Raw genomic sequence first — 22,954 nt, 5'->3', positions numbered from 1 at the left:
TACCCCTCCAGTAGAGCCTGGCAGTGGTGGTGGTGGTGTTAGAACATGGTGCTCAAATGCATGCACATCATACGGCAAGTCGGTTAACTTGAACCACGGTGGACATGACCCTCTGACGGGACTGATAAAATCCACCAGTGGTTAGCTACACTGCGGGCCGCAACTCATTTAACGTACTGTCAGCAAACACATGGTGCAGACTGATGAAATTTCCGCTTGTGGTCAAATCCCAAAAGGCCACCCTGGAAGGGATCTTCTCCCCGATGAACCCACCGGCAGGGAGAGGAGGCAGCAGCATCCCCGGGGGCAGTCACAAACCCAGCAATGCAGAGACACTGCCCGAGCTTCTGCCCAGAGAGTGTGTTTCTGGGGCAGAGATAGGCAATATATACTTTGCTCTCCAGATGAGTAGTTTTCAAGGATATTAGAGGTGTTTCACTGTATGGTAACCTCCAGTTATTAAAGCCAGTGACGCCGCCCCGCTCTGTAGTGGCTGTGCATGCCACTGCCACCACTGCACAGGTGACCCCATCTTTCAGGGACCTTGCCCGTCCACCCCTGCTGCCCTGCAGAGCAGGGGGTCCCCGCGACAATTCAGAGCGACGGGCAGGCTCGCCAGCTCGCGCTTCCCCTCCTTCTTGTCCCTCAGATGTTTCAGTGTGTATCGAAAGAGCAAAATTGGGCAACCGGCCTCCTGTTGGCTCTGCATTATCATAAGCAGGTACTACCAAGGCAGAGGGAGAAACGCGTTGAGCCGAGGTTGCGCAGACATGCAGCGTTTCCTTTTAAATATTCATAGATAATTTAAAAAGGGAAATATTACAATGGTTTCAGGACTGCCTTTGGCTCTGATTAGAGACAGCTGAGCAAAGCCGAATGCTCAGCTGCTTCTGCGAAGAGATTAACACCTGTTGAAAATGGAATAAAAATATGTGACAGAGTTTAAGAGTAAATATCAAAAGACCGTTATTGTAAAGCTGACAGTAACGCCAGCGACTGGTCGCATCCCCACCCTGTCACGCTACGTCGCTCCTGGGAGGGAAGAAAGCACATTAACGCATCCACAGCGCATAAGCAATATGCATACGGATCTTCAGCTCGCTCTTCATCCACAGCCGGGACAATGTCTCCTCGACTCCTGTTATCCCCAAAAAATTTACAGATGGTATCAGTTCAGCACGAAATAGCATCTACCCAGGCACGCCGCCTATACTTGGGGCAGACAGCTGTATTATAGCATGTGTTGTTACAGTGCTTGCTAGTGTCCCATTTGGGGTAGGAGGAGTGTCCTTAGCACATGATTTCCCAAACTACTTTTTCCCTGTGCTGCAGGGACAGTAGGAGTGAGTTGTACCTCCCCATCTGTTGGCTGAAGGCAGCTACCTGCCCGAGGGACCAGGGTTTCTCCTCCATCCCGTGGCGACAGCCTTGCCCCAAAGGGTGTGGAGGAAGGCCTGGCACCGCTGGAGCTCCCCCTCTGCCCAAAAGCGCTCTCTCTTGCAGCAGATCCCCACGTGTTTGCTGCCTGCATGCTCACTGCTTTCATGGCCAGAGTGGGAAACTCTGCAAAGTAGGGGCTACCAAGGGTACCCCGGGGTGCTGGGTCATCCTCGCTTCCAGGGAAGGAAGCACTTCAGCCAGGGTTGAAAAGTCACATTTCCAGGCTCACTCTCCAGGAACTTGCCCCACGAGCGTCTGTTAATGAAGACATTTACAAATATGCACCAGACCACAGCTCCACATCGCCCACCCGGACCCTGAGGCAAGGAGCCCACAGCGGGGACAGCTGGGAAGAACAGCTCCCCGGGATGGCAGTGGTGGGGACACAGCCCAGCCCTGCACTCTCTCAGGCACCGATTAGACCTTTGCAACCTCAGGCGTGTGAATTGTCACCAACTGCCCTCAACAGTAAACTTTGCGCTGGTACCTCAGCCACCTTCTGGTGTGTGCCAAAAATACCTGGAGCAGTAGAGGAGAGCCCACACCAGCTGGGCTTCCCACCTCCTACTGGAATCTTCCCACCAGCTGCTGGAGACAACTGCCACCTCAAGTCATGTAAAAAACTGGCCGAGGTAAATGCCACCCCTGGCTTTCCTCTCGGTGCGCACCGAGGAACTGCAGCTTGCTTCTCTCCCGCAGATGTGTCGTCCTTCAGGTTGCGCCCAGGTGGAAGGGCTGCCGAGGTGGCCTCTTTCATCACACGGCACTGCACAGGTCCTCCCTTCCCAGTAGAGGCAATGATGCAAAGATTTACACCGGCTGAAAATTTTGATGCATGTCTCCTCAAAGCCAATTTATTTTTATTCCAGAAGGTATAAATAATAGAAAAGCGTGGGTTTTGTTGGCTGAGCTCTTATTTATTTTCTCCGGTCATTTATTGTAGCTCCATTTATTTCTCCCTCTGATTTCAATTTCTGCTCTGGATTAATTTTGATTTTGGTTTCCTCAAATATTATGCACATAAATTAAGTAGCAGTACTCAGAAAAAAAATGATCTGGGAATCACCTGTGTAACCCCAAAGTCATGACAGGATGCAAAATGCAGAGAGCACAGGGAATGAGAAAAAAAAATGACATTTTTATTCTATTTCATTCCAGTGTTGTATATGGAATGCTGTATTTCTTATGTTATTTCAAAAAGAAAAGAAAATATTAAAAGATAAAGTAGATATAGGAAGGGTTCTGAAAATATACTTTGAAAGGATAAAGAAACTGGAAGACTATTGATACGAAGAGAGACTGTAAAGATTTAGAGAGAGAAACGATTCCGAGATGATATGCAAGAGGTATATCTAATAACAGACTTTGAGAGAAAGTAATTCAATACATCCTTTTTCTATAATATTCTATAATATAAAAGAAAGAAGATACTACCACTGTAGACTAGAATTTTTTTCAAAATTTGCTGAAAGTTTATTTATTACTTTAGATTATAAAATTTTCACAAAGTCATTGGGTAGGCTTAAAAGTAATTCACAATAAAAGCTCACACATTATATTCAATGCATTTTTCAACAATTGATTGTTTTATACTGTTAATCTTTAAATATCGTGCTTATACCTCTGCAGCATCTAGTATTATCAGCTTCATTGTTAAGTTACTAGCTGGACTAGTCTGACCAGGGATGGAAATGTCGGAGTTTCTGTAGCTACAGCCTTTCCCAGGTCCAAGTGAGCAGAGATAAAGTCATGTATTTAATCTTAAACGCAGTAGTTTATCACTTGGAGGACTTCATTTAAAAAAGCACAACATTTGGCATGTCAGATATTGCAAACTAAAAAAGTAGAAAAAAAGAGGCTACTGAAAGTAAGACAATGTTCATAAATCTTTTTAATGCTTGAATAGCTAACAAGGAAGGGCATGCAAGGACAGACTTGGTGATATAATCATTACCAAAAAAGGATTTTGTGTCACTTACCTACAGAAGTGTAGAATTTAAAACATTTGAAATTATTGCCTGAACACGAATTTCCTTGGGCCAAAATACCATATTTCTGGTAATTGCTTCATGCGTTATCTGCAATCACAAATTATTTCATTCTGCCATTCACATGAAAATAATCCAAGGACTGTCCATGCAAGTTTGAACCTATTTCTCCCTGGGCTGCCGCTTTCAGGTGAATGCTGCAGAGCGGCATTTTCGACTGCTGGGTCCCCGGAACCAAATGGGTCCATCTGACTACAGCGCGTGTAATCAGAAAAGAAGTAGCAGAACCCTCTTTTTACAGCTTTTAATGATTCCTTTACTTCCACAGTTCGCACTGTTTACAACTGAAGGTGATCATTAAGTTCTCGCATTCCCATTCTGATTTTAAGGGTCATCAGATCTCATTGCTGGAAGGGGCAGTCTTGACGTTGCCCTCACTGAAAGCAAAAAAGTTACTGCATCAGAAAGAAATTGCCATCTACATTGATACAATAGTGTTCTCCCTAAAACGAGTCTTCAGAGCACCATTTCCACACAAAACCTGCGCAAAAGTAATCAAAATGAAACTTCTGTTAATTGCCTAAGCTATCTGAGATTCCCCAGTAATTTGACTAGCTAAAATTAGCTTGATGTTTTCCAGAGGGACACCTTGGGAGGTAAGCAAGGCGGGGGGGGAACAAGGTCTCCTGTGGAATTCAGAGATTTCAATGAGTTGCGTTTTCTTGTATTTATGGATATAACTGTATGTATGTAGGTATAGCTTTTGTTACTGCTGTGACTAAAGCTTATGCGCATCATAAAGGAGGTAGTCTTCAGGTACCTATTTCAACTGCTGCCGGGCAGGCAGCCACAGCAGCGAGCTCTGTGGCTGCCCGGGAAGCCCAATACTTGGCAAAGCCTTGGCTGTGAGCTACCATACTTATACTATCATCTGTTTCAAGCCAGGTTGGGTATGCACATATGAACATCAGGACCAGCTTTGGCAAGAGAGCAGGCATGGCTATGTGACACCATTTTTTCTCCGTTAAAAACCACCAAGTTATAAACGCTGAGGGTGAAAAACATTGATCCTCTCTGACCACATATGAAAGGCAGGAAAGTCAAAAAGCAGAAGGTATTGAATCTGCGTGTGAAATGGAAGAAGTGGGTATGGCTTGATCCCATCGCTTTGCGAACTGGCTTGGTTATTACAAAAGTAGGAGGCCCGGGAGAGCACACTACAGACAGGGGTGTAGACAGGAGGCAACCCACCAGCCCACCTCCACAACACAGAGAGAGGGGCTCTGGTTGGGTGACCTTCTTGCATGAAGGCTGCGGGCATTCGATTCAAAGCCAGCAGTGGCTCCACATGCAGGTGCGTGCTCCATTGAGAACAGCCCAGGAAAAAAAAACAGCATTTGTTCCCAGTGCTCTCGGGCAGCAAGATAAGCATCTTGTCAAATGAAATAGCATATGGTCTGAAAAACAGCTACGATCTGAGTAGCAAGAGTTCGGGCGTTTTCTTTGCTTTCTTCTTTTTTCCAATTTGTTCAAAGCAGAAATCAAACTGACAGGCTTGATAATTATAGGCAGTGTGCTTTGGCAAGTACAGTATCTCTTTCCAAGTAGTGGCATCTGAATATAGTAGGCAATTCCCAACCTCCTAACCCAGAGTGGGTAATCTCCGTCTTCCCTCACTGCGTATTACCTCACTGCCAAGCACTTAAGCATATATAATAGAAGGAATGCTGTTGGGTCACATTGAGACCTGAAAGTTTAGAATTTCTATAAATCAACACGAGCAAGACTCTGCAGACAACAAAAGCCCTTCCATATACCTTTGTATCAAAAACGAGTTAACGCATGAGGTAGCAACCTCCACATTTCAGTATTGCACAGGTCTACCAGGTGAAATTGAGTAGATACCAAAGGGAATGTAGGTCTCTCATTGTTGCTTAAGGCGAGGGAATTGGAAAACATAAGAATGCAGAAAGGAAAAGTAAATGACATTTTAGAAAACACCTCCGTGTTTCAACCTGGAGAGTCTGATTTAATGCGGTAGGTGTTCTTGGAAGTGAGCATTCCAGATTTCATGTGCTTTTTGAGCTTTAATTAAATAATTTGCAAAAGAATACCATATGTGCACAGGCTTCTCAAGGGATAAGCGTGTAAATTTCTACCGTGATATTCACAGACTGTTGAACCTATTCCAGCCTGGAAGGAGGCTCAGGGTTTTCCCATTTCTTCCAAATAACTGCCTGAGCGACTACCAGTGAAACCAAACTGGCATCTAGTAATCTTTGTCACATTCTTCAAGGCTCGAGTTCCCTAACGTACAAGCTACCGCATTACCGAGAAATTTTCCCAGAAAGAAAACACACCTTTTTGAGCGGTTTTATTCCCCCGTAGTAATAATAAAAAAAAAAAAAACATGAAGGCATACACAATGCAGCAGTCAGTACCTATTCTAGCTGTGCAGCCGGACAAAGTAAAAGGAGCCCGGAGGAACAAAGGGAAGGCGTGAATAAGTGCTAACACAGGCACCAGGTGGAGCGGCACAGCCATCCGTACCCCGACTGTCTGACTCACACGGCTTGTTTTTACATACATCAGCCGCGAGACAAATTCCACTGTTACGTGCAGCTTTGATAATACATAATTAGTTGGTCACTTTACAACCGTCAGAAAAAATAGGACGGTAATCATGGCGCGGGGAAAGAATGAAACACCACAAAAAAAGGAGCTGAATTAGCCCTTGCAGCCAGCAATTTTTTTGAACTCTCTGGGTAGTTTGTCAGACTGTAACAATAGAAGTGATTTTGGAAATAGGAGCCATTCATAAATTGGCAATGTTGCTGATTGACATCCCTCATCCAAACTAAAGAAACATTCGTGAGTCGGTAGTACAGAACTTTCTCAAGGAAATGTCTTAAAACCTGCATAACTAGTGCAAGCGTTGTTTTTTTGATCAGAGGGATGATGTGAGCGAGAGCCACACAGGTGGGGGTACAGGGAGGCAGGAGACAGCCAGACCTGAGGTTTGATTCTGGGAGAGACTCACAACTCTCTGATCAAAAAGAAAGCTCGTCTCTAACTATTTCTTATGCTGAATAGGATAAAAAAAGATGACTCTTAAAAGGAACAAAAATCAGTCCCAGTCCTCACTGGGGCCAATGGGAAATTTGCCATTAGCTTCAAATATCTGCTGAATTCTGCTTTTAAAATGGCTGAAAATATTTTCTGATGGGAAGAAAGCAGTGGAGTTAGCCTTTGTATTCATTGAGGCAGCTATTATGGTGATTTTGCATTTATTAAAATATGCAACATAATGCCGTTATAGGGAATGGCTTGCAAATATGATCACAAATATTTTTAGTTTGTGATCGCTGGGATCACAGACTGGGAAGAGAGCTTTTACCCAGTCACTTTATCATTCATGCCTCGCTCTGCCACAGAGGAAATTCAGTCCAAAAATTCCAATTTAATTTGCTCCTCTGTATTTATGCTTAGGTATGTTCCCTGATGGAAAACTATTTTTGAACTATCATTTTATACACAACTGCAATTTCCTATGCAAAACTTTGTATAGGAGAAATAACAGCATCATGTTTGTAACCTGCAGACTCAGTCTGGGCACAGTTTGGTGGTTTTTTTTTTTTCAGCTGATCTCTACAAGCAAGAGATCAACTCTGTAATTTTCAAATTTTATTAAAATACAAAACTGGTGTTCTGGAGTTGGAGGCATTCATAGACTTCCAATAATCTCAGATTTTTGTCCTTTCCCCCTCAAAGCAATTCCAGACTGTGGGATTTCTGAGTTGGAGATGGTTTTATATTTAAGATTTCTTAACATTCCGGTGTACTGTAACTTAAATTCAATTGTAAACTCAGTTTAAGAGCTTCAACATGCCAAGTGAAAACGTTGGTAAAATTTATCTTAATTAAAAGAATCTTCAAGGCAGGCTTCTCTTTTGCTGGCTGACTTTAATCCTGAGTTTTCACTTAAAGCGTAAAAGCCAATAAAGAAAACCTCACACTTTCCTAACTCTAAAGGAACTTTATCAGAATGAAGATTACTGACCCAAAGGTTATTCACCTTCAGCTACTCTTGTTTAGATGCAGATTCTCGATACAGTCCTCCAGTCGTCCTCCTCTCTTGTGTTCTGCACAATTTTGAGAAAAACAATATACATATGTCCACTGAAAAAAAACTTCAAACCTAAACATTAATTTTATTCTTAATAAAATGGTACATATACACAATGCCTCAAATCTCAAATATTAAAGCAGTAGATCTTATGAGACAAATGTGTATTGTTACCCCTGTTACACAGACAGGAGCCATGAGTCTATGGTGCAAGAGCTTGTTCAAAGGGAGAAGCAACTCTGTGTGCAAACATACTCCCTATAAGAAGGGTACAAATTGGGAGCTGTACATTTTTTTTTCCACAGAGTGTTGACGCAACGATGTCTACCATACCAAACAAAAGGAAAACAAACAGAAAAAAATAGCAGAATTTCCCATTTCACAATTGGGCACATGATGTCAAATCACTAGCTTTCAGGCAAGAACTATACTGCCCTTTAGGTCAGACATTGGTCCCTCTGGCGTTTTAAGATCTAGCAGTGACTCCGGCAATAAAAATCAAGAGGATCAACAATGGAAACAAATTCAAAAAAGGCACTATGAAAATATGGGATCAAGATACAAGATTTTTTTGAAAAACAAAAAAAAACAAAAAAGCTTATATGTAGACTGCAGATAAAACGTAACATTTTACAGTAAATTTCATATTGATAAATGTTATTGCATAAAGCATATGAAGACCAAGATTCCTGCTGAGAAGCTGTCTGACTTATAGTTCATTTCCCAAACAGAAAGCAAGAACTTCTGAAAAGTAGCTGAGGTGATGAGACACACAGTACATTTTTCTTTCTTAATTTTGCTGACAGACACTGTCGACACTGCTTGTTGTCAAGTTCTCCTGTAGTTTACTTTTCCCAGAGAGCTAACCCCAAACTTTTAAATGTTGAATGTTCCATAAAATAATGGCACGGTGTCATCTTGGGAGCTCTGCCTCACTGAAGATAATGGCAGCTCCCTCAAAAGCAGTCAGAAGTGCTCCCATTATTTAGTCTTCCTTATGATGCATTTGAGCCCATTAAGGCATCCATTTCTATGGCATTCAAAACACGATATGCTCGTGATTTAAACAGCTTTTTTTTTTAATGATACTTGCTGTGTGAGAGAGAATTTGAGCCCTGTTGGACCAAATTGCAAGGCCAGCACAGACTCATGGCTCATCCTTGGAGGAAAGCGCTGCAAATCTGATTGAGGGACATCTGAAAATTCAAACGGGCTTTGACTCCAGGGCAGCAGCCTGTATTGCCGGAAAAGGACTGAAAGTTCAGATTCTCTAAAATCTCTAGTTAATAGGAATTATGGCCCCAGCCAGCAGCATCAGGATTTCACAAGTCTTTCCCTAACCCAGGAAAGCCCTGATTTCAATGAGGGCTGCGACTGCTGCCATTTCACTCCTCGGCTGCAGCCCTTACCTCTCTTCCATAAGCGTGAAGGAGTGAGAGAGTTCAAGAAGTAGCTACGCCACACTCACCACAGTCATCTATTTTTTCCTTTCCTATTTTGTTAGGTAGAAGACGCCCAGGTCTTTTTATACTCTTCAGTTTCCTAGTGTTAAAGTGCAGCTTTATATTTCCAGATGTGCACAAGTTTTTCAAAAAAGAGGTGGGAAGGAAAGTTCCCGAGGCTTAGAAGTTATATATAACATTGCATAAAATTGCTCTTTAATGTATTTTCTGGGGTTTCTGGTTAATCCTGAAAGACTTGAAATTACCATCTTCAATTTCTGGTAAATAACTTCTGTCAAACTTCTGCTTATCAGGAGCGTCCTCTTCTGAGCCTGTGCTACGTATGATGGCACTCGTGCGGGCGGGGGTAGGAATTACTCATTGCTGAGGAACAGGATCCCAAGAAGGAAGCCAGATAATTGGCTCTGAAATGGTGGTTTCACCTTGCATAACCCAACTCAGCGCTACGTTTGTGTCCAGCTCTGAAAAAATGTGCTTTTTGAAATTCCTAGCTAAACATACATGCACTTTCATAGATTGTTGGAGTTCATAAACACTGTGGGTTTTCATCAGGTTGGCAATTTGGTTTCATTTTGATCCAGTGCCGCAGTCAATTTGTTGACTTGATTTTGATTTGATGTCTGTAATGCTCCACTTTTACTTTCGTGGAATATTAATGCTAGATTGGCTTTGATTTCATGGTTCTATTTTAGTTCAAGTTTCTTAACAAAATGTATTGAACTGATACTTCTAATAGGATTTTCAAAAGTGCCTAATCTGCACAATTTTTTCAGTATGCAGCACCACTGCGGAGTCTTTGAAGACATGTGTAAGTATCAGCTACTCAACCCAAAACCCCAACTAGCTCTTAGTGCAGCAAGGAGTTTGTTCAAACAGCGGTAAGCATAATAAAAACATCAGCCAATGGAGTAGGTATTTGTGTAGAAAAAAACCCACATGGCTTTGTTTCACTTTTTCTTATTTTTTTATTTTTTTAAGAGTAATTCCTTTTAACAATGCCTAAGACAGAACAGAGCCTCCATCCTCGAAGACCGTGAGAGTCATCCAAGGCTGCTTCTGGACAGAGAAAAGGGGTATCTGAAGTGGCCAGCCAGTCCCCACGTGCCACCTGCACTGCAAGAGGGGACACGAGCCTGTGCTCATGTTTGCCACCTGCAAGGATTTATTTCCTCTGCCTGTCGGAGACCAGCCCATCAAGTTATAAGCCAAACGCCGGGTAGCGCAAATAGTCCACAGGGCATGCAGAAATGCAAATGCAATTTCTGACTTCAGCTGAGGGTTTTCTGGTGGGAGGCAGGGATTGCTGAACTGTGAGGAAGACACGTCATGGAGTGCTTCGTGCCATTTCTTTTTCCGCAGTGAAGGACACTGAGGAGTCATTAAGGTCTGCATGCATAGCTCCCTACATTCACCTATAAAATTGTTCACACTGAGTACACTCATCCCCCTGTCAGTGGCTTAGTTGGCAACAGGACTGCAATTTCCTAAATCTTCACCCTGTGCTTGAACTGCAGTCTCTTCTCTACTTCTGCGTTGAGTTCAGAAGTATCTCACAGCTAAAGCGAGGCTAATTCAAAGCTAAGGCCTTTCATGGCTCTCAACACCCTCATCCACTCCTGGCTAGACTTGATATTTTAAAAGATGGAAATTGCAAAATGTAAATGTTCACGATCTTAAGACTGTTCCATCTTTTCAGTCCAGTTGCTCTTTGGCTTTCTCCAGGCTCTAAAGATTTTTACTCTCTTACTAAACTGAATAGCTAAGTTAGGGCTGCCACAGGTCACCTTCTTATCAGTTAGTTTTAATCTGGACATGCCACTCATCATCAGCAGCTCACTCTGCTCAGGCCAAGCACCCGTTTCTCCAAGTAACAATTCTTACATTGCAATATTCTCTCTGTAAATCAACCAAATAATCTCAGTCTCCACAGAAAAGCAAATTCATCTGCTAAACAGTTCATTTTGTTGCACCAAGGACCCGCAGGGGTTAACTCGTGGAGGTTATTGTAGGAAATATTTTCCCATCTCCTTTGGAAGTTGGACCTGGCATGCCCAAACAGGCAAAGGCCTCAGTGAGAGGCTTGACGTCCATACCGCCGCTGCATCACCCTACGCTTTCACCGTGACATCTTTGCTTTCCTCGACAGCCCACCCTCTCCTTGTGACTGCCTCTCAACACTCTTCCCCACCAACTTCCCAGGCCTCTTCGCTGCACCCCCTTCCCAGGCTGCCTCCCCTCCCTCTTCGAGAGGCCTTTTCCAAGCACTTGCCATATGCCTGGCCGCACCAGTCAGTGCTGCACCTCTCATAATTTTATATTTTTCAGCTCCCACAGTCAAATGATTAGGTGAGAATCTTGGCTTACGGTTTTAAGTAAGTTTCCTAGACCTCGTGGTAGCAAAGAGAAACTTAAAAACATGACTCAAGTGCACCCTAAAGGCTAAGAAACCTGAAGGCAATAAACCACACCCTAAATTTATTTTCTTTTTAAAATCTCAGTTTTAAGTTTTTAACCAATCTCAGGCCTTTCTCCGACTTTCCTTGTGATTTGTGAACATCTGGGATTGGCAGTGCTGCAATCCGACCAAGCAGGTTGGAAAATACCATCCTCCAATTCAGCTGCTCCCTGGGGTCCACTTCCCACCCGCCCCACCAGACTGCATCTCCTGAAATGCCCTTCTTCTGAGATGCACCAGGGACTCCTGCCTGATCCAGAGGGTCACATCATGAGCCACTGCGCTGCCTGCGCCACTGCTCCCCCATTGCTATCTCCGGAAAAGTTAACGACCACATCGGTTTTCTTAGCTATCCCAGGGAGAGTGGCGTTCTTCAGGCAAACACGGATATCTGGAAGCAGGAGAAAGAGGTGTGATCAAATCCATGTGTTTTCAGTTCCCAGAGGAGTATGCATTCAGCTCTCACCAGCAAAATCCTTCTCACTTGTTTTTCTTCTGCAAAAGAATGATTCCAGGCACTCCTTCAGCTTGGTAAACATGCGTAACCTGAGGTTGGATTTTTCCAAGTAACAAGCTTTTGTTTCTTTTGTTGTAACTTCCAAACATAGCAGGCCCAGAATAAAGGTTTGTATAAGATTTGCCCATCAAAGATTATTGATTTCCTGCCTAACAAACATGGCATTTCACTCCAGCTGCTTACCCTGTTTTTCCTCTGTATCTTATTATGCTTTGAGATCCCACTGTCATGCTAGACAGAAGAGCCTGCCTCCATTATTTCCTCTCTAGCCTCAGTAAGTGCTTATATTTTAAAGTTAAATTGATTTTTCCCTCCGTTCTGTGAACACTGTCACTTGGTCTTCTGACCACACCAATCCACCCATGGCAGCCAACAAAATCTGCAAAATACAAAGTCTATGTTTTGTAAGTAGGCTGAAGAATGCTGAATTCTAATGAAACAAGGCCAATGTAATAAAAAGCACTGAAATTCAGTGCGGATGTTAAGAACGTCACTGTTAGACTTAGCCCTGCTGTGATGAGAACTGCAGGGGTTATTAAATGTGTCTTCCTTCTTAATAGCTCAATTGATGGTTTCAGTAGTGATGCACAAGTTGCTGCCAGGTGTTAGATAAAAATAACTAAATACTGTACAGTCACAACTGTGCTGATCAATGTGGGTTATGACAAAGAAAAGATCTTTCAAAGGAAAAAAAGATTTCCTATCTTTGGTCTGCTAAGGGTTAGCTGATTCATAAGCCTCACTTGAAATAGCAAATAACATTTTTTTCTATCTGCACACAGTCTTGCTGGGCATGATCCATTACTGGAGGGCAATACCAATTAATGTATTTATTATTAATAATCAATATAAATATGCCAGAAAACAACAAAGCCCTGTTATTTCAAGGTAGGGGTTGGAGCACAAAATCGTTGAAGCCTGTGGCTTTTGTTCTTGTTGGGCGAATAAACAAATTATTGGAAAACCTGAGGGGGCTCCAATGACATAAACACACAGCTCCTAAGCTCCAGTCTCAGCCAATGGGAGATGATTTGGGGCATCTCATCTTAAAGGGCAACTAATTTCTTGGTGGCCAGGCTGAAAGTCTGCATCGGACAAAATCAGACACAAGCACGCATCAGAAAATCTGCAGGTCCTCCACCCACCAATCAAATGTCTAACGTGTCCCAGACACAAACCACGTCAAATAATTAATGAAAGCCTTGACTGTGCTGCTGACATTGTGAAGAATGTGTTTGCTGTCACTGAAAAAATCAAACTCGTGTGAAGATGAGCTGCGCCCTCCTTCTACACGCAAACTACAGTGACCTCCTCCTTAAATCTATGACTCGCGGGCTGTACGTGGGGACGTAAGGAAATCACCCCGGTGCTGTGGGTTGACAGCTACTGAGAAGAGCTTCAGTGGGACTACACAGAGGTGTTAAAAGCTCCTCTAAATGGAGGCATCCAGCTGAAGGAGGGATGGGCTAGGAAGGAAAGTATAGAGAGAAACGAGACTGCAGTCTGCTCCGGTTGCTGCTTGATCTGTGAAGATAGCAGAGCCTTTTCTTAATATATGCTTTTAGGCTAGGATTGAAACACTCAATAAAAATATACCTGGAGCTAACAGACAATTAGCTTTTATTGATACTGCTTTTTGTCTGTCAGTACTCCTTAGATTAACTGCTTTACTTTTATTCCAGTGTTTGAACAAATGGTGCTATTACAAGCCTCTCCTCAAAACCAGTGAAGTGGTTTGTTTTGGTAGCTGAGAGTACATTATACCCCACAGACTATCCTCTAAGTCCTGAAAAGAATAAAACCCTTTGTACTGTGCTAGATATTATATTAAGTGGAAATTGAAAATTTTATAGGCAAAATACCTCTTGCAAAACATGACTTCCGCAAGTGGCATTGTCCAACTTCACCGGGAGTTGGGTTTCCCACACAGTGAGCTTCCCGCTAATTGAAATCAGGTCAAAAAATGCACACTGGGAGCTTTTACAAACTTCACAGAAACATAAACCAGTGGATGCCATTACGCTGGTGAACTCACAGCCTGAAATGCATGTTAAGATAAACAAGCTCCTCTTTGGCTGAGCTTCGCCCCCTCCCCCAGAGCACGGCTTTCACCTGGTGCAGAAGCAGAGCAGCATCTTTTTTCTGCTGGTGGGCACCAAAGGCTGCTCTCCTGCAGGGACCAAGGGGGCCAAGGGGAACTGGCTCTCTGGAGAGTACTGCCAGCTTTCCCAAGGTCTGACAGAGTCAATGTATGCTTACATTTTCTCTTTTTTTTAATTATATCTCTTATTCTTTCACCCACTAGAGAAAGAGAAAGGAAGGCGTGATCTCTCTCTTGCTTAAGCTAAAAAGCAATAGCCACTTTGGCTTTCTGAAAGCGACTGGTGGCTATGCTCCTTCTTCTGTTCAGACGGCTGCCTTAGAGGAAAGGCGGGTGGTGCCCACATTTAACTCTACATGCCGGCGCAGTGACATTGGCAAGATCAATGTCAAAACTGTGCCCGTTTTTCCCTGGCAAAATTTGAGAGAGTCATTAAGAACTCTGTTATGAGCTGTGCCCGCTGCGCCACACAGCAAGAAGTAAAGCAACAGCGTGCCTCGGGATCAGTATTGAACAGAGAGATGACACAAATCACTGGGGAACTGAAATGACTCACCGGCTTTGCGTTCAGCTCCACACCTACAGCCTCGTGGTTATTACGTTAAAAATAAATTGGAGTACTTTACATTATCTGCTTTAACACTGAGGTAATATTAGTGACAGCTACCAAGGTGCTGTGTTTCTGTAAAACTTGCATTCACAACTATTAAGCTATACAATTATTTATAAACATGCCAGTTTTATAAAACAATAGAAATATGGTAAATGCAACTAAAACCATGCACTTACGTTCAAAAATAGATAAATAAAGAGTGGAGATGTCATCCTGTCATGAAAAGTGAGTGACAGATTAATAAAATTTTCCACACGTTTCAATATATTTATCACACACCTTCACCGAGCATTTCTAACTGTGACGTGTTTGCATGAGATTCCTTTTTTTAAACTGAGTTTTAGCAAATGCTTACTTTCCCAGAAGGATAACAATGCTGGACTGGACGAGTGGTCCACCGGGTGAAATTCATAACAACCACAGTGTTAATGCAGCTGCATGATGAACTTGGCCTTCCTCTTTAATATTCTTGTGATTAAAGCATGCTATAAATGAAAACAAGTGAATTCCTGACACCACGATTGTCAGCAGGATATTTCCTTCCACTTACTTCTCCAGCATTAAAATTTCTCCCATAACTGAGACTGAGAGTTGTTCTTAATTTGTCAAATTGGTTTATCCTAGGTTTTTTTCCCTTAAGATTTCTAAAATCTTTCTTTGTAGTTTGACCTCCACTTAAAATGGCAGTAACACCTTGTTTTTCCTCTTTCCTGAGTAGCTGAGGTTATTTTTTTTCCAATTATTCTTTCTGTGTGCCTTGCCTTGCATTACTCAGTAATGTTTTTCAGCTTCCACTGTACCACGCTTTAGCTTGCTTTTGTCCTCCTGAGTTCCTCAGTCGTCTCTCATCCAAGCTAATCTGGATCACTTTGTCTACTGCGTATTTTTCATCTCAGTGTTCACCTGCTTTTCAGGAAAAATATGCATGTAAACACGTGTGTATTCAGAGAAGGAGCCTGAGGGACTTCGGTATTAACCTTTGTCCATACTAAAAATTAACCATTTAATCCCACTTTAGTGAGGTTTTCTGTCTTTCAGTCAGGACGGCACAGCACTTCAGCTCTCATTCCATGAACACCTATTCTCCTCAGCCATCCCTCCCATGAGGGATGAAGCATCTTCTGAAAAGAAAATTCAATTAAAATGTCATCCCATTCTTCACTAGATCTGTGTTAACTTGTTCAGTGATTTTTTATAGAAAGGATATGATTTATCAAATGAAACACAATATCTGGCTTAAAAACATCTGAATATTACTCCAGTATCTCCAGGTGTCAGCACCCTGACCTGCAACATCCTTTCGTTTTTTTCCTTAGAAAGAAAAGGTTTCAGAAAAATATATTCCCCAATAATCTACGTGATGAAGATTGAGACAAATCCCTCACCATACTGCAATACTCGCTCTCCTTAACTGTAGTTCAGCAAACTTACAGGTTTTCATACAGGTTTTCTGATTTCACTTTATTGAAGACTTAGTTTTACTTGGTCTTTTGTATCTCTGGTTATCTGTGGTTCACGTTTCCCACATCTCGGAGTTCTCTTTTTCTTTTTTTTTTTTTGTCCTCTGTATTTCATTCAGTTGGGCAGAATTACCATTTTTTGAAGAATTCCTGTTTGCTTAGGAAAAACCACTTGAGTCTTGCCACAGAATCTGGGGGGTTTTCTCTTACCATCCTGCATTCTGTTGTATCCATCTCTGTTAAGAAATGCATCCAGGTGGCCTTCACACTAGTTTCTAATAATATTCAAATTTTAAAGTACCTTTATCTGTAGGGTTTTTTTCACCAGATTTCTCATTACACAAAATATTTCTTTCTAAAGAAAAGTGTGAGGGCGATAATTAATTTCTATTAACTTATTCCTTTGGAACATTCATTAGGGTTTCTTAATGGAAGTGTCTAAATTTAGGTTGAAAAATAAGTAATTTGATTTTTCTAAAGCACTGAGCTCTCTGGCACCAAATGGAACTACTCAGCATCTTTAAATCATGATATCTGAAGGTAAGGCTTTGCAAACCTGTTATTTTTAAAGTCCTGAACCATAGCATTTCAGAGGAAGAAAGCAAACTTTACATGGCACTCCAAATGTCCAAAACAAGCAAATAACATCCAAGGAACTAGGCTTGCAACAACATTTTAGAAATGTTATAGAAAGCAGGTCTGGTCTGTACATGCTTTACGGCCTACTCCGAAGCAAAAACTTTATGCGCAGAAATCTGAGGACACTAACCAATTGCTAAAGACAACAGAGCAATTTAAATCTGCTCCTCTGGAACCAATATTTCTTACCGACATTTTTACAGCACTGCCGTCAATATAACATACACAAAGCCCCAGAGATGAGTTAGTGACCTCAGCCCTTCTTTCCTATAGCTATGTACAGATTGACATACTTTCCTGAGAAGCACTTAACTTCAGTTAATGAAACTATCACTCAATAAAAGAGAAATGCTTGAACAAAGCTTCTGGTATTCATCAGGTAGGTGTAGCACAGTTATGAACCATGGGCTGTGATTGACACCCAGCAGTGACAAGTTTTCGAGATACAGAAATTCAGTTAAAAGTTTAATTTGCACAAGGTATCTGTATCCGTGGTTTGTTATTTTGGTATTTTTACAGATCTCCCATAAACCAAGTGGCTGCAAGATGGAGCATTTGCAAAGTGATTGTAAAGGCCATTATTCTGCCACATCAAATTAGTTAGTCTGGAGCCTCCCTAGCTTTCTTCTTTGGCTTTGTGTCAGTAGCTATGCCAAAGAATCATAAGAAATTTAAAAAAAAAAAAATAGGGTCAAAGAAAAACAGATCTGTATTTCAGTTTTTATTATTAAAGTATCCAAAATAAAAGCAAAATAATTATTTTTATTAGAGTAAACATTTAGTTCGACAGGAATCCCTGAACTTAGTTCTGAGTCACTTTATCCTAGCTGTCACTTTTCCACAAAATTAACAGACAGTGGACTTCTTGATACTTAAAGAAACTTCTAATTCTTCAAGAAATTCTAGAGCAAGTCAAAGAAAAATATCTTAAGAAGCTGCTTCTGTGTTTCACATGATGTAACCCAAGTCATTCATCTAAAGTCCCTTCCCCTAACAAATCACTTGGTTAATTAGGGCTCTGCCACTAGTCAACACAAAGATAAGTGCTGTCATGCTTTGGTACTAAAGCTGTAGTTTCCCTCTGTTTTTCCAAGTAACAGATTAGATAGTGATCGAATGTGAGTTTTAGTTATTTCAAATACAGGAAAAAAGAATATGCACTTTAATTCAATAATAACATGTTAACGTTCAGCATTATTATTACCAGTTTTGATGGCCTCCTTCCCCAAGACGCTCTTATCTTCTTGAGACAATTAACTTCTGCTGCTATAAAGATGAAATATGTGGTGAGATGTCATGTTTGAAAACATTTACTATATCAAAACTGATGTATTTAATTTTTTGTTAATATTAGTTGAAATGCCAGAAGGCACTTCCAAACAAGTCCATAAAACCTTTCGGGTATATTTTGGTACCGATTACACAGACAGGAGCAAATTCTCAGCGAGGGTAAATACCATGTCTTCATCTACTCCTAAATGACTTATTTCTGATTAAATAAATCATCTCTAATGATCTGCCCCGCTAGGTAACCATTTCTTGGTTGCTTGGTTACTACCTGCAGTAGCAAATGATGGCTACTGAAGTAGCAGTCCTCACTCACAACAGCGAGTAAAGTGACAAACAGAATGAAGTGGATGGACTGACTCTGAAGATTACACAAAATGGAAATTCCTACCAGAGAAGTGCTTAAAGACATGTTGTCAATAACTTTCTCAGTCAGAGAGCAGTGCATTCAGTGCTGGAGAATCTTTCGAGAAGAGATGTAAAGCTCTTCCCAAAAGAGCTCACCCAGGCTCTTCTCTGATGAGCCCATCCAGGCCTTCGGCGATGGACAGACAGACAGACAGGCACGTCACTTACTTCCTTGAGCCTCTTGAGCCTATTTATAACCCCATCTTCCTACATGTCAAACGACAACAGGATCTGCATCTACACCTGTTATGGTTTGAGAGACCCATAACAATTTGTTGTCATTTAGACAATCATTCTATCACCCGATGACCCCTCCCCATCTGGGAAAGGGAAATCGGGAAAAACAAGAAAACCCGAGAGCTGAAGTATAAACAGATTTAATAGAATAAGATTAGATAATTAACATTAACAGCACTAAAGAACTGATATTGATCCCGACACCAATACAGAATATGCAAAGATTATACTCAGCCAATTCTATCAGTAGGAAGCTGTGCACTCCCAGCAGTGGACAGCAAATGTCGGACACTGCGAGCGCTACAGCTTCAGGAGGAAGGGAAGGCCTCAGGGCTCCGGCACCAGGGCACGAAGTTCTCAGGATGGCAGCCATCAAGGAAGAGAGAGCGCGAACTTCGCAGCAAACTTTCTAATTCATAACGAGTGTGACGTTGATGGTATGAAATAATCCTGTTGGCCAGCTTGAGTCAAGTGCCCGGGTCTCGCTCCTCCTCATCCCTGCACCTGGCTAGCTCAAAAACACTGAGACCTTGAGACCCGCACACCATAGCTGGCTGTAAAGTAAATATTTTCACAAATTCGGACACTGGAGTCTTCTAAAAATGCAGTTTTCCCAAGCATTAGAAGATAAATTAGTCCTGTGTCTCTCAAACCAGGACAACACCCCATGTCTATCTCCACAGTGGTCATAACTGGTAATAGCATCTTCTTTGAAAAGAAAACCCCAATACACGGCCGGCAACCTCCTAACAGAAGATGTGGCAGGTTCCACAGCTGGCATGTCACACAGGTTTCTTTGCCCTGCTGTTCCTCATAGGTTTGCTGGTTTGTCAAAATTTTTTTCCAGCTGGGAGTAGTAGACTTAAATTTAAGATGAGGTAGAGAATCTCATCTTAATTCTACTAAAACTTTAGGAGACTTAGAAATTGCAAAGATGGGATTTGGCATCAGAAGCCACCTGGCAATGGCCACTATTATAAGGTGGCCTCACATTTGTCATTTTAAAAGTAAAATTCCCAACAGCTGTGAAGTTAAATGACAACAGAAAGGAGGTGAGGGTAGCGAAGAAATAAAAATATTTTCCATGTTCCTTTTTAGTCTGTTTGCATTGCACATGGTGAAATCATCATCTTTTAGGTCAAATAGTCCCAGGTATACAAGTTGCTGAGCAACAGTGACACCACTATGAAGAGCAAGCTGCCCTATCCAAATGTAGTGAATATGCTCAACAGATTCTAATGAGTTTATATAAAATTATATGCATAAATGAAAAGGTTTTGGTATTATTCTTCACAAATATTGCAAGTGTGGGTTGTCCATCACCTTGTATCTTCTGTATTCAACTGCTTTACGGAAAATTAAGGTGAAAATGGAACACCCTACAGCAAAAGAAAAAGTAGGAGTAATTATGGCCAGTCCAGGCTCCTTTTCCACAGGGCTGGGTACCAGACGAGCCATATTGCCCGGGAGATGTGGAGCCCCGGGTGCTATGTGGCTTTCATTCCCACTCCACCAGGGCCAGCCCGGCTCATGCCATGACCAAGACTGCCATGTTGGGGACCTGCTCCCCTCGGCAGGGTGGGAGTCCCACCGTGCTGTCAGCACTAGAGGGCACTCTGGGATCAGCACATTGCAGCACTGCTCGATGTGTCCTGATGTGATGGTGGCACTGTCGCCGTGGGTCAGGCTGAGCGCGCCAGCACCCATCACGTATTTCCCACCAAGAGACCCTTGGCACGATGAAAGCGATGCACTCTCTTCCCTCAGCCCAGTAAAGGAGGGGGTTATGCTGCTAGTGAGGACCTGACCAGGTGGTACTACAACTTTGTCAGCATAGATAAATAATAGTCACCTTAGGTGTGAAGGAGCAAGCTCGGGAAGAAGTGATGTGCCTCTTCCCGAAGGAGTGGTCAGTGTAGCACTTCTCGGTCACCATGCGGGGTGTTTCCTCGTGGGATAATGAGTATTACTCCGGCTTCACCTCCAAAAGCCCATTCTTAAAGAGGCTGTTTGTGACTACTTGCACATCTTGCAGAAAACGCCATGCCTTTGTGAACGAACATCTCCATCTCCTCCCCAGCAAGGCATGGAAAACGGCAGATTTCCAGAGGACTGCATTCCCTTGGGTGCTAATGATAAAACAGTTTAAAAATTGTACAGCTAATGGGCTAAAACGTGCAGGAGGGGAGAGGGCTACTCTACCAGGCTGTCACTTTCCAGAAGGCAGAAGAAAACCCTTGCTGAGGTTCAAAGGCCGCCTGTGGCTGCAACATGAGAGGAGCCCGTTCCCAGTGAGCTCCACTGCCCTTTCTGTGATGGGAGGCTTAAATTGACCTTAAACCATCTCCAGCTGTGCTCTAGGAAGTCTAGCCTTAAGTAGTCTCAATGATGTTGATTCTAAAATATTCCCTTCATGACTAATTCATATTTTTCCTTGATATTAAATCTAATTTGCTGCAGGCTAAGCCCTTTAGGTTTTGGCCTGTTGACAAATGAAAATGAGTAGTCCCTGTACTCCTCTTCATTCTCTCTGTGGATCTATGGATACGTATTATCTCTTCCCAGTCTTTTTTCTGTTTCTTCAATAGCTCCTAGAGCATAAACACATCTGCTACTCTCCTCCTTCCTAGTGATTCCAGGTGTTCAGAGATGGCTGAAGCAGCCGCTATCAGCAAGTTTTAGGTAAATGCCACGTTCCCCACACATCTATCTGGACCAAATCATTTTGTGCCTAAATGTCTTTAATTACCAAAGGCTCTTACCAAAATACTTATCCCTGGAGTGTTTTCCTCCTTGCTCTTCTGCGTAATACATCTGGGTATCTTCTCCACTGCTCCTGTTGGCTTTAGTTTAACAGCTATTACATGCTTCATTAATATTTTAAGTAATGCTTACTATACACCTCACGCTTAATATTACCCTTTCAAATGGTAGTAGGTTTGATGAGCTTGACAGATCCTTCACAGAGAGCTTCTCAGTGCTATATATAAATAAAGGGAAATTTGCTCAACAACAACTGGCATGCTATGGCCACCAAGTTTCTGGCGCATAAGAAGCCAATGCCTTTTGCCATCCTGGAGAGAGGCCTGTACTCTTTCCTTTTGTTTAGAAAATACTCCGAAAACCCAGACTGCAAAAAAGATGGCTTAGTGGCTTGTGCAGAAACTGGGATGGCAGTCCAAATTCCAGCCCAAGTTTCCACAGGCAGCCTTGGGCAGCTATTTTACCTACCCCACATCTCTCAATTTCATCTCTACAAACTGGAGATAGCGGTCCTTTCCCACCTGGGAAATGCAGTGATACTAGTGAGATATTTGGATACTGTAAAAGGAGAGCTTGGCAAAACTAGTGTGCAGTCAAATTATAAAAGTCCTAAAAGATAAACAAAATAAAAATAAGTCAGATTTCATATCCTTCAGCTTTCCTTTGCCTACCTCTAACACTAGAAATTCCCAGACTCACTGCTATTCCCTTGTGCTTCATAACTGAAGCTTTTATCTGGCCGGACCACTTAAAGCTGAGCAAAGCTTTTACCATGAGGTGCCTCCCTGCGGTGGCTGGTTTGGGCACCCCAGCCACGGCGGTGGCTGGGACAAGCAAACGAGCCCCTTGGGACACGGGTTTCTTCGCGTTTTGGAGTTGCACGCACTAAGCACCATGTAATCAACGCAACAAAACTTTTGTTTTGGCTGCATTTTAATGAGAAATCATTGCAGGGCTAAAATAGAAAATGAGAAGTTTTATCTCAAAAGGACTTACGGGAGGAGAAAAGGAGAGGCATTCCCACCAACTGCCTGTGATTGCTGCCTGAGTTCTCTAAAGCAGTGCTCCATCCCTCAGGCCAAATTCTTCCAATCTTGGTCACACAGGCATCACCTGTGAAAAAGCACCCAGTGCTGGAACATATCTTTTTAAAATGAAAAAAATTGTTAATTTAGGCATGCCATAGGGATGTATGTGAAGCCATCAGGGAAAAAGCAAATCTTGCAAGCTGAGATTCATTTCTAAGCCCTTGTCCCACAGAATTACTTAAACGTGTGAATCCAAGATTTTTCAGGTAACCGCAGAGCATTCGGGCACTACAACGCAAGTTCAGAAAGTCTGGCCCTTTAAAAAAGTATTGGACATGCTGCTCGGGCTCTGCACAGCCTGGGTGAGTGTACACAGCGAACGTGAGGGCCTCCCCGTGAATACGTGTACACAGCGAATACACGGGAATA

The 22,954-nt window shown here is 42.5% G+C and overlaps 1 long non-coding RNA gene across 1 annotated transcript; it reads right to left on the bottom strand.

The window, feature by feature from the left end:
- Nucleotides 1-7,549: 7,549 nt before the first annotated feature.
- On the bottom strand, nt 7,550-20,654 carry LOC309669635. Its single transcript, XR_014268926.1, has 3 exons — nt 20,587-20,654; nt 18,007-18,068; nt 7,550-7,570 (listed from the first exon to the last, which is right to left on the bottom strand). It is a non-coding gene; the product is annotated as an uncharacterized lncRNA (long non-coding RNA).
- Between the last annotated feature and the right edge of the window lie 2,300 nt (nt 20,655-22,954).

This window comes from Vanellus vanellus, assembly GCF_965231255.1.
Source record: "Vanellus vanellus genome assembly, chromosome: 3".
Lineage (NCBI taxonomy): Eukaryota > Metazoa > Chordata > Aves > Charadriiformes > Charadriidae > Vanellus > Vanellus vanellus.
The sequence above is the reverse complement of the archived record's forward strand: the minus strand, read 5'-3'. Positions and strand labels throughout refer to the sequence as shown.